Source organism: Haemorhous mexicanus, chromosome 5 (genome assembly GCF_027477595.1).
Source record: "Haemorhous mexicanus isolate bHaeMex1 chromosome 5, bHaeMex1.pri, whole genome shotgun sequence".
Classification (NCBI taxonomy): domain Eukaryota; kingdom Metazoa; phylum Chordata; class Aves; order Passeriformes; family Fringillidae; genus Haemorhous; species Haemorhous mexicanus.
Window position 1 is genome coordinate 32,608,403 of NC_082345.1, and position 12,162 is coordinate 32,620,564.

General features: G+C 40.9%; 2 long non-coding RNA genes across 2 annotated transcripts; one reads left to right on the forward strand and one right to left on the reverse strand.

Annotated features, from left to right (window-relative positions):
* The first annotated feature begins 1,271 nt into the window (after positions 1–1,271).
* LOC132327531 (uncharacterized) lies at positions 1,272–11,820 on the forward strand. The gene is made up of 4 exons (XR_009486544.1): positions 1,272–1,386; positions 1,937–1,981; positions 2,797–3,107; positions 11,688–11,820. It is a non-coding gene; the product is annotated as an uncharacterized LOC132327531 (long non-coding RNA).
* On the reverse strand, positions 3,400–11,913 carry LOC132327530 (uncharacterized). Its single transcript, XR_009486543.1, has 2 exons — positions 11,778–11,913; positions 3,400–4,993 (listed from the first exon to the last, which is right to left on the reverse strand). It is a non-coding gene; the product is annotated as an uncharacterized LOC132327530 (long non-coding RNA).
* Between the last annotated feature and the right edge of the window lie 249 nt (positions 11,914–12,162).

Genomic DNA, 12,162 nt, shown 5'->3' on the forward strand with positions numbered 1-12,162 from the left:
CACACCTCTGTTGATTTCACAGCAGTTAGCAGTCTGGATGGTTGAGATTTTTTCCCAAACCATTTTTTGAAAATGCCTTTTGTCAAAAATTTGGCATTTTTTAATGACGAAAGGGTTTTCCATTACACCATCCAGATGCAAGATTCTTCTTTCAGAATGGGGCATTTTTGGCTAAGGGAAGAATGGGCTTCCATTGGGGTGCACAGGGCACTGGGAACGTCTGCTGGGTCTCCAGGCCTCCTAGCTGGTATGTGTAAGTGTGGAGCTGAAGCAAGGATGCTCAGTGCCTGAGTTTAGACAGGTCTACAGTTACAGTCAAATATGGCTTTTACAGAGAAATAAATGATAGCCCTTTATTCAACATATGCGTGCCCTATCAGTTTTCTCACTGCAGGTTAGCACCAAGGAGCCGTGACACAAGCATGAAGCAGTCCATTGTACCAGGGCCTGTGCCAGACCCAAGAAGAATGCAGTCTGGGAAAACCAGGAAGCAGCACAAAGGCTTGAGGTCTGTTAGTCTGATGCTGAGCAGCTGGTGTTTCTGGAGGTCTCCTTTTGCTTCGTAGGAATTGTTACTAAAGTGGTACAAATTAGAGACATCTCGGAGATACTTCAATCACTACTTAGTCCTAGATCCCCTGGACTAGAGAACTGCAAGATTTTTTTTCCCATTTGGTGATCTAAATCAGCATTAAAATGAATAGGACAGACTCCATGAACTGAGAAACAAAGCCAAGTGTAAATTAAGGAATGGGATAATTTAAAGCAAGACATCTGTCTTAAAAACACACACAGTTGTTCAGAAACGTTATCAGTTTTGACAATCTTCATTATAAAGCAGTTCTAGCCTGGGTTGGGTCCTGACTGGATTTCATGCTATAAAATATGAGATAAGTGAGTCCTTACACAAAGACTTTGGAATAGAAGTTTAAAATGCTGCACCAGATAAAGACAGGCAGGAGGATTAATGGGGTGTCTTACTGATTTTGATCAGTAACGCACAGAGATCTTATCTCACACACCTACTAAACAGCTCAGAAAAGAAAGGAAAGAGGGAACATTTGAAGGCCTAAATTGGAAGGGTAGCAGAGGAAAGGCATATTTACTGACTGAGGAGGACAGCATTTGCGTCACAACCTTTATTCAATATTTTGCTTTTTTCTTATTGTTCCCTGTGTAGCCGTAAGCCTTATGCTCTGCTGATCACTCAAATCCTGCTCTGAATTCTTAAAACAGTTCCTGACATGGTTTTGGCTCATACCAATTCCTCTGGCAATTCCTGAGCACAGGAGTCAAGCTAGGCCAGGAACTAGTCCCAGCAGAAACTGTGGAGAAGGCCATGCTCTTTTGGAAGCTGAGAATGGACAGATGCACTCCATGCAGTTGGTCAGTGAGTGGTCCTGGGAGCACCAAATAGCTGTAGCCTGTATTCACACACAGCTCACTGTAACTGGCTCCAGCTACACTTGGAAATGGACCAGTGCTCTCTGTATTAGATCTCAGGGTGTCAAGCACAGGACTCCTGTTAAGGCTCACTGCCTGTGAAATGTTGATTTGAGGGACAGACCTTGTATCACACCGATATGGCTGAAAAAGGGACAGAATTCAACTCTCCTGCCTCTTCAGTATGAATTCTCACTTTCTTTCTATTTCTTTCCCTTATTTTTATGCAAAAATTATCTCAGCTGGAAGAGAAGATGTAGGTGTTTTTCTGTTATCCATGGATAATTTAACTGATGATTCTCACAAATAAAACATGTGAAAGTGCAGGGGAGCAGAGACCTTCTCATCTTACCCTTTCCTAATTGTCACCAGTTCTTTTCTCACTTACTTCAGTGCCTTAATCAATTGACTATAGAGTCAGTCTCTACTTGCTTGTTTTCTTGCCTGTACAATTCTTACATTTTTTTTCTTGTATGTTGGCTTATTTCAACAGAAGCTTCAGAAAATGAATTGCAGACCAGCTCTCTTTTGAACTGAGGTGAGTTGCTCAGGGGTTAGAATATTTCCTGCAAGATAAGATTTGTGAATTCAAAGTGCCTTTGAAGTGCTACAACTATTTCATAGGTGTTGCTTTTTCCAAAAGCACAGGCATTCCCATAATCACCAGACACTGGTTGTGAGAAGAGTTTTTCTGCTGGGCCATAAAACATACACCAGGGTAGCAAAGCTGAGTTTGTGTGCGATATGGGCTTTAGGCTTTTGAGGCACATGGTATTTTGTGTCATGGAACCACAGAAAAATTTAGGTCAGAAGGTTATCCCCCAGTTCATCCCCCCACTCAGGGCAGGCCAGCTTCCTAAGGTGGGTCAGCTTGCTCAGGGCCTTGTACAGGTGAGTACCTTGGATCTCAAAGAAAGGAGAACCTGCTCTTCTCAGGACCCCTCATCCAGTGCTCCACTACCCCTATTGAAATGTCCCTTTCTGAGGTGTGTGATCATTCACTGCATTTTGTCCTTATATTGTACACCTCTGAGAATTGCCCTCTATGATCCCTTTTAGGCAGTGGAGGACAGTTCTCTTTATGCCTTTTTTCTCCTAGCTAAATAATTCCAGGTGCCTTTAGCTTCTGTCTTCTACACTTTGGAGCCATTGAACCATTATTGTCTCTTTGGCCCGCCAGAGAACTCTCTCTGGTTTGCCTTGCATGAAAGGGTCCCAAACCATACAGAATATTCCAGATATGAGCTCATGAGTGATAAGTTAGAGGAAATAAACACGGTTCTTCCATCTCAGGTGGACTTTGTGCTTGCCTTTACGCAGCATCATGACCTTCTGCCCACTTTATTTCTCCAGACTTTGGTTCCTTTTGAATGACAACCCTGCCTTCCAGCATGTCAGCAGCTTCCTCCAGTTTGGTGTGATGGAAGCTAAGGATGCCTTTCCTCACAGCACTCAGGTGGCTGTTAGATATACTGTCCCAGAACTGAATCACAGAACACACTCATCATTGGCCCCCAGCTGTCCTTTGCACCACTGAGTACAACCCTCCAAGCACAACAGTCCAGCAGATCTTCCCACCAACCCTGTGTCCATCCATCTCCTCACATCTCCTCAGCTCTGAGGACACTGTGATAGAAGACGTCCAAAGCCTTATGGAAATCAAGGTAAATTTACTGTTCTCCCCTTATCAAGTCTTTCATCACAGGCGGCAATCAGGTTGAACAAACACAATTTTCCTTTGGTAATTCTGTGCAGATTGTTTCCAATCATTTATTACCCTTCATGCACCAGGAAAAGGCTTCTACAAGCTGTTACTTATCATGCATCCATCTTCTGCAAAAAAAAAACCAAACAAACTTCCTTGGAAAAACCAGCAACTTGTTTCCAGCATCAGAGGCAGTGATTTTATTGTGTTAAAAGGTTAATGTAATTAAATTTCCACGTGTGCAATGAGGAGAATAACAATGTTGAGTATTTATTTTCAATCTTGATGGTTGTGTGTAATGTACAGTATTAAAAGGGTTAACAAGCAGGCTTTGTGCTGTTTCTCATTAAGGCAAATTCAGCATTCAGCTTTCAGGCTGAAAGGCTATCTCATATCAAATGTATACTGCCACATATGTAATTTGTTGGGTAGGACTGGTTACATTGTGGAGATGGCATAAAAATTCCTAACAATCTTTCCTGCCCATAATAGCTTTCCAGAAGACAGAACATAATGCTGCCCATGCACGTTAAATCTTTGGATGAGCTAATATGAAATACTTCTGCTGTTCTAATTTCCTCTTGTGTGTATTTTTTCCTGGCTCAGACTCAGTGACCTAATTCTTTTCTTCATTCTGTTCAAGGTTTTTGATTTTTTCCAAGCTACTCACATTGGACTCTTCTCCACTGTGGAAACTGTGCCTTTATTTCTGTTTTGTATTAGCATATTATTTCTATTTTGTATTGCATAGTTGCACTGACTGCCCGGTGGCTCCTCCGTCTCCTGACCTGAGGGTAGATACTAATAATTGTATCATGGCACCTCCCAAAAATGGTGACCAGGACGTCCTAGTGGATATAGTTCTAGTCCACTGGGGAATTATTGCAACCCCACGGGAAGATCTTGTAGCGTTTACATTGAAAAGATCCCATTTAAAAAGTAGCACCTAACAGAAAGTTGTTTGCTTTCCTAGCCCCTTGACTGGAAAGATGAACCAGTCAGTGTTTCTCTGTCTTGCTTTTGAAAGCTACATGAAGATTCAAAGGTTCAAAACCCTTTTTCACAAGTTATGTGTGGTGCTATATTTAGCTAAACAAAATACACAAACTAAAGGCTCCCTCATTTTCCCAGTTGTGAAATCCTCAAGCCAGTATATGCACGTCTCCCAGCTAGACTGAGGCATGCTTAGGCTGGTTCAAAGGCATGTTGAGAGCAGACCCAGCAGTTTCCCTGTCTTTGATTCTGACTCAAATGTACTTTTTTCATTCCAGCGCATAGAGGAGGTTGACAAAAGGACACCCTTGCCTTTTTTTTGTTTCACTCAGTAGCACTTCTAGACATCTATTTGTTTTTTGTGTTGTGTTTCTCAGTAGTTACTATGTTGTGGTTGCTTAGGGCTACCTTAAAAAATATCTGCTTTCAGACTCAGACTTTTTATTGTAAGCAGATTTTGTGCATTTGCAAAATAAACTCCATGGCACCACTCATAGGCTTAGTGTATTAAACATGACATGGATTGTTTCAAACAATCTTCCTGTCTTGACATGAATTGGTATGAACACTGTAATCACTGTTTATCTGGTGAGAGAGAGGATCATTCCAGTCAAGAAATAAAAACACCCAAAATTATGAACATGGGTTTGGAGCTTTAGCCTAGGAATTAAATGCATCTTTTTCCATCAAAGTGATATAGAAATGAATTTCTGTAAATTTAGTTGCAAGTTATACAGATGAGAAACTCTTTTCTTGATCTATGTCTTCATGCCGCCAATACAGTTTCTTGAGCTGAAGAAGGGTCCTGTGAGAGGCTGACTTCTCCAGTTGAAGGCCAGATTTTCCACATTCCTGCAGACATAAAAGAGCAAATAAGCTGCCTGTCACAAGTGCTTTGCTACCTTTAATGCTCAAGCCTTCCTGTCAGTCTAACTGATATTGCATGGCTCTGCTTCTCACTGTTGTACTCACACATTGTCAGTACAATCTCAGAGTTTCCTTATGTGCTGGTGTGTATTTGTACACATTTTAATTTAAGAGGAGCAGAGACCCCCTGGTTTGTCACCAAGACAGCACTAAAGAACTCCTGCACCACTTTAACTTTGTGAACTTTTAAAAAAAAGGATGGCAGAGAAGTTGGTGTCTCCTAGGTATTTTCTTCAGAACACTGTACTATTCCTTTTGTTGCTGGTGTTACAAAATACTGTAGAAAAGGTATTTTTCATTAAAGGTAAAATCCAGGAACACATGCAACTTTCTGGTTTTGCTTTGCTTCTGAATGTTGAAACCAGAGTTTGTATTAAAAGGCTTCTCACATTCGTTGCAGAACAAAAGCAACTAAGTTGCTTTCTTCTAAATAAAGGAAAAAGAAAGTCTTGAGATGAAAGAGAGTTATATTTACCTCAGTCATAAAACCTTTTTTTTTGTTTGTTTTGTTGAGAGGTTGGGGTTATTTTTCTTTTAGTTGAACTCTTGGAAAGTCAAAATTTCATTCCAAGACATTTTGGTTCATATCACAAAGTTGTTTTTTTTTAAGCAATAAGACCAGACAGGGCTTGAATTATTGTGCAATAAGTTATGCTTAGGTGCATTCTCAGGCATGAGCCTGCAGGCTGAGTGCTATCAAGTCCCAAAGTATTCCACATAAATTATGTTGTAGTTAAAAAAAAAAAAACAACCAAAAGAACCCCTAAAAAACAAAGCAAACCCCAAACTCAGAGAAAGAAAATACACTGCAAGGGTCTGTGCTTTACACAGCCATCACCCCAGAGCCCAGACAGCCTCTATCCTTGGCTTCTGGAGCTGTAGGGAAGAGGTTCAGCATCTATTCCTGCATGGTGTTTTCTGCATGGGGAAGGCTGCCCCTGCCCCTGCTCCAGGGGTGGGGAGGTATGCTGCTGCTCTGCCAAGCCTTTGCCCCGCCCAGGACACTTCTCCAGGATCTCTGGCACTCAAGATGCAGGGAGAATGAGGCCTCAAAAAACCATGAACTTGAACTTTGCTGCTGGGGGAATGCTGGGATGCCTGAGATTACTAGAGCCAGTGTTCAAAAAGCACTTAGTGAAAAACAGGAGAGCTGGTAGCCAGCACACTTGGCTGAGGGGGTCCAGTTACTGAATAATCTCCCACAATTGTTACCTGAATTTTTAACTAAAGTTTGGTTAAGCTTGCATCTCACTGTTAGACTAAGTCCCTTATCTAATGAAGGACACATAAACCTTCTTCAGAGAAAAACCTCATGACAAGATTGTCACTCACAACATTGATTACTTTGTTTACCCACTCTGAAAAAAATGGTCGGAAAGCCACCTACAGCAAACAACTCAACCAAACAGAAACACAGAAAATATAAAAGCAACAATGAAAAAAATAAATACTCCTCAGGAAACAAAGTTAAATCATTTCTTGAACAGCATTTTAATGGAAAAAGAAAAGGACAGGCTGTTTCTAAGGTTAAGAAAAGTTTTAACATCTCTTCTGAATAATTTTTTATTTTTGAAGGGACTAAGACATTATTACCTGGAGAGCAGTGAGTAATATATTAATAAAAAGATAGCTCTTGGATGTAAAGCAGAAAGAGAGAAGACAGAGAAAATATTGAGTGTGGAAGGCTCTGATATTTTTTGGAACTTCAGATGATATTTGCCAACAACTTGAGAAGTGAGCAAGGAACCAGAACATTTTTTCTGTGCATAAAATGTGCCCAAAAAGGTCCCCTTAATGGCCATGGAAATCCAGCAGCAAAACCAGCAACATGGTAGCAGTGAAACGAATGGAGAATAAGGCATATAACTATCTTGAATAAATATTTTTGGGTTGGACTTCTTGGGCTTTGATTGTTTATTTTTTTTTTTTTTTTTGGTGGAGAAGGATAAGGGGAGGACAACACATCAGCAAGAATTAGCCTGTACCCCATAATTTAAGGTAAAGACTCTATTTTTGGAGCAGGGCTAACAAGCTTGAGCTAAAACCTCCAAAATCTCAGCTGGGTGCCCTACGCAGAGCATTTCGACTGTTGAACTCTTGAAACTCTTGAACCCTCAACAATTTTAACTCCAAACATTTTTCCTGCTGAAAATTAAGTCCAAGCTGACAAGTTCCCATAAAGAGACTGGTTTTGGAGAACAAGATTTCTAGTAAAGTTCAAGTTTTAAGAGTAGTTTTTAGAGAACCTTCACCCTAGCTCAACTGCCAAGCAGACACAATAAACAGTGTTGGCATTTTCTGGAAGAGCCAGTGACTCTCGTGATAGCAAAGTCTGAGCAACTCAGGGGGTGAAGAAGAGAGCTCTCCCTTCCCTCACTTGGTCCTGCCCTCGTTGTAGCTGTGGCTGGTTCTCCTGCAGCATCACAGCCTGCTCACACAGCTTACTGTGCTTCCTCAAACCTCACTGGGTGCTGAGTCCAACAGGTACTGCATGACAACACTTAAGACCAAATGCAGCCCTCCCTGCAGGGTTATATCCATGGAGAGTACGTGCTGCTGACTCTGCATAGGCAATGATGAAAACCTGGGGTTTCTTTTTCCCCCCCTAGTTCAGATTAACGTTTTTCAGTCAGGCTCTCTTTATAGCTGTCTGTGAATTTCTGAAAATCCTTTCCCTGAAATTCTTATTTGTCCATTTCCTATCTTTACACTCCTTTCCTCCTCTGTATGAATATAATCCAATTTGTTTGCTGAGCTGCTTGAACAGAGCACTGTCTGCTGATAACCTCAGTGGTACTTCACTATATCTTCAGTGTCGTGGCTGAGAATTTGGTCACCACAGAGCACAATTCAGAGCTGATGCCAGTCACTAGTGACCATAAACCCCTTGATCCATTTGTCATTGCTGTGAATTGCAGTTTACAACCCACTGTTTCTTTTGTGAGGAAATACAGAGACAGTGAATAAAGGAGAAGCAGGTGGTCCTCTCTGGTGTTCCTCATTGTTTCCTGTTACCTTCCTAGAAACACAAATGCATGTTTTTATCAGTGCAGTTTCAGTCATGAGTTTGGTTCCTAGGGAGCAGCTCTCAGCATGGGAAATGGGGAAGGTTGTATTCCCCTCCTGGCTCCACAGTGGACTCTGGAACAAACACAAGGGATTCCTAAAAACACTCCTTCCCACTTTTGGGAAGTGCTTTGAGATCTCCAGTTGAAAACTGCCACCAAAGAACTAGGTGTTACTAATTAATACTTTTTACAGGTGGGTATTTTCAAAGTGTTATTTCCATTTTGCCTGCCCTGCCCCCAAAAATACACACAGAGGGGGCAGAAAATGGAGGGAGAACAAAAGAGAAAGCAATCTGCTGTAGCACAAAGGTTGATCTGGAAGTGAACAAAAGCTGCTGCCCCTCAGTGAGCACTCTTGGTTCAGTCCTGCCAAATCCATTCCTCATGCAGACCCGTTGCCTAGGGATGTTGTTAGGTGCTGTGGACACAGTATCTCTGCCAATCCTGAAGACTTTATCATTTATATAATTGTACCATTTGTTGCAATTGGCTGGAGAAGAATAATTAAAAGGAAACAATTTCCAGTGACCTATTTATAACAACTTTAAGCTGCAGAAGATGTGGGGCCTAATGGTTCCTCCTTTAAATATGCATTGTTTCAGAGTGGACTGTAATCTCTATTTCCTTGATTGATAGGGCCATAATGCCTGGGAAAGAGGGGAATGGATGAGCCAATCAGAAATAAAGACCCAAGAAAAGGTCAAAATGGTGGAGCACTTCACTATATTTCTTGAAAGATGTTGGGTATTAAATGTCATATGCAATCTTTGTCATGAAAATGAAGTAACAAGTCACTAGTGTGACCCTTTTGTTTGAATGATAGTCACTTTTTCTAATGCTCTTTGGTCAGAATTTAAATTGAGGGACAACACTCTCTGTCTTGTAAGGTGTTTAAATAATACTATATATTCAGGAAACAGAGGGAAATGAGAAAAGGGGGGAAGCAAAAATAATCCCCTGTTAGATACTTGCTTTTCAAACTTCTCCTCTTAGAACACATTTCATAAAAATATAAAATGGATACTAAGAGTTCAATACACACTGGTTGCAGTATTTTTTTATTAAGATGCTTTTTACTTTGGCTTTTGACTGCCCTCAGTCCACCTAGAGGTAGCAACAGCTTTATGGTGTTTGTCTCAGTATGAGCAGACAGTTTAATTAGTGAGACAAAAGAAACACCTACTGAAAGGAAATAAATTTGACGCTTTTTTCTAGAAACATTGCTTCCCAGCTGAGATATAGAGCCTTTTATAATCTTTAACACTATCTTTTAACATGGATTTCTATATCATTATAGTTCTGCCTCAGTCTTTCAATCGATAAATCTTCAACTTTCTATAGAAGATTCAGCTTGGTCATCAGTTCTATGCCCAGTGCCTCTCTCTTCTGGCAGCCCTTTTACACTGCTGTGTCCCCCTTGATCTTCATCAGCTGTATCCCCTGCTTTTAAAATTTCCCTGCATAAAAAGTTTTCTGGTCATTGAAGGACATGTCTGGAGAAGGATATTAGGAGACTGCTACTCTGCTGTCACCCTTTCTTTACAAACATTCTGCTATCTTTTCCATGGCTGCACTTACCGGCAGAGCTGCTAAGGAAAATAATTTGAAAATCTTCTTCTGGAAAGCTTTGGCAGACTTGCCAAAGCTCCAGTGAAACTTGCTTTATTTATGCACATAAGGAAACCAGGAAGCACAGGATGGATGCAAGTGGAAGCTCATGACTTGTAATAAATTACTCATCTTGGGTTATCTACTGGAGCATCATGTTTCTACCTCACCCTTCCCACAAACAATTCACTGATACTTGGGATGGAATTGTTAAACAAATAAAATAGCTTTGCAAGTTTAACCCATGATGGTCTTGCTATTTCTGCATCCTTGCAGTGTGGTGAGTGTTGGGAATGGCTTAACTTATGTGGAAATGGGAAAAATCTCTTTTGGTTGAGCAGAATTACAGAAAAGGAATTTGTCTCTGACTGTACTGGCAGATAACCCACTGCAGCAGTGGCTCAGTGCCATCAGAGACAAGGTCACAGTGATCATGCCCAGCCTGCAGAGCAGGAAGGCACAGATACTCCCTGCAGTCCTATCCCTAACACTGCAGACTGGGACTTGGTTGTACACTTTGAAATTTCCTTTCTTGCCTCATGATTCCCTTTTATTTATTTTGCCCGAAAGTGCAGGCAGGGAAGGATGGGATTTCACACCTTGGCATTTATCTCAGTGTGGAGTAAGGGAGTGGCCAGAATGCATACCAGAGCTGAGAGCTGGAACCTGGGAAGCTCTGCTAGCCCCTTCTTAAGGATGTATTGCAGACATATCCCCACTTACCAAATTCTTTATTGTATTTGTGGCAAATACTCTAGGCTGGCGTTATGGATTGTTCATTCCCTTTTTTTTCCCAGACTCTTCGTTTTTCCAGTGCTTGTCAAAAAAACAGAGGTCTAACTTGGCTCCTTATATGCAAAGTATAAAAGTCAGACTCAAACAAGAGCAGAAAGACAAAGTAAGGTCTGTGGAGAGCAAACTATATATGCCACTATGTAGGAAAGATAATGAGAAATTAAAGGCCTAAATTGTGAATAATGAAAAGCTAACTTGTTCCACATACTGCATATTTATAGATTTTTTTAGTAGAAGACTGGAAGTGACTGAATGGAAAACTTCATGTAATGTGCTCCACCTCCTACCTGGTTTCACTCCATTGAGCTTTACTTTTTTTCACCCCTTTCCTGTGAGAAGAACACATGAATCTTTACCTCCTTCCCTGGCCTTCTCAAAGTTCTTAGATAACACATGAGTTTACAATCCCTACCTACCAGACCACCTGCACTGTCTCTCACTTTCCTTCTTTCTTTCTTTCTCCTTGTCTCATGTTTAGTGGAAAGATTGATTAGTAGTCTAGGAATGCATCTTTTGTCTGTCTAGAGAAAGCATTATCTCAAATAGCTCAGCATTGCTACTTATTTGCTGGATGCACAGATGTCAGACTGGACAATGTGCTGGACTTGTGCTTCCACACCAATGAGCTTGGACCTACAACTCAACAGGAAAGAAATAACTCACATTTTCTCCCTTTACAGGTATTTTCTTACCTTGATGTCTTATGCAAATTTTCAAGTGTTGTAGTAACATCTCAGTGATTCTGCCCCTCCAACAAGAACAACCAATAACCTCTTTCATATAATCTGAAAGACTGCCAAACAGGACTTTTGCATGTAAAAATTCTCTGAAAGTAATGAGGAAGTGATTAAGTGATGCTATCAAAATGAAATATGTGACATTTAAAATATTTCTTTTTTTTGTTTGTTTTTTTTCTTCTCTACTTTAAAAGAAATTTTATTATTTCTTTCAGTGACTGCTGCTGTGAAGATGACCTAGCTGAGATGCCTGTTCCCACATCTAGAGCTTGTTTTAACTTTAGTCTTGTACAACACTGTCAGCTTCTTTGTCCTACTGGAGCACATTTATTGTTTTCATTCTTTCAAGCTCATGTTGCCAGAGTAAGCTCAAAACCAGTCTTATCAGACAGGATTTTTTCCCTCCTACAGCACAGAGGAAACCAATTCTGCTTTCTGCACACCTTCTCCACCAGCAGCCACGGAGATCTGCCAAGTGCAGACTGAAAGGGAATCTCTCACCCAGTAGCTCATCAGAGAAGATCACAACCATCAGCCAGTTGAGTGTAAACTATCGCAGAACAATAGCCACAGCCTCCATTTTCAGCATGCAAAGCAGCAATGAAAGGAAGTTCACCAAAATCACCCAATTCTGCTCAGATTGATGCCATCCATTTGCTTCCCTTTCAGGCAAGTGCAGAGGGAGGGTGCTGAGCTCCAAGTGGCAGTTGTTTCACTGGAGTGCAGAAGTCTCAAATTCCACCCATGACTTTCTTATTGCTAAGCGTTCTTTACGACAGCAAAAGTATTTGTTTAATGGGAACCAGATTTGGGTCATAAACCTTCAGCCTATCAAGCTTTATGTCAGTTAATGTTTGCCTTATTGTGTTTTGTTTTTAACTCTCTC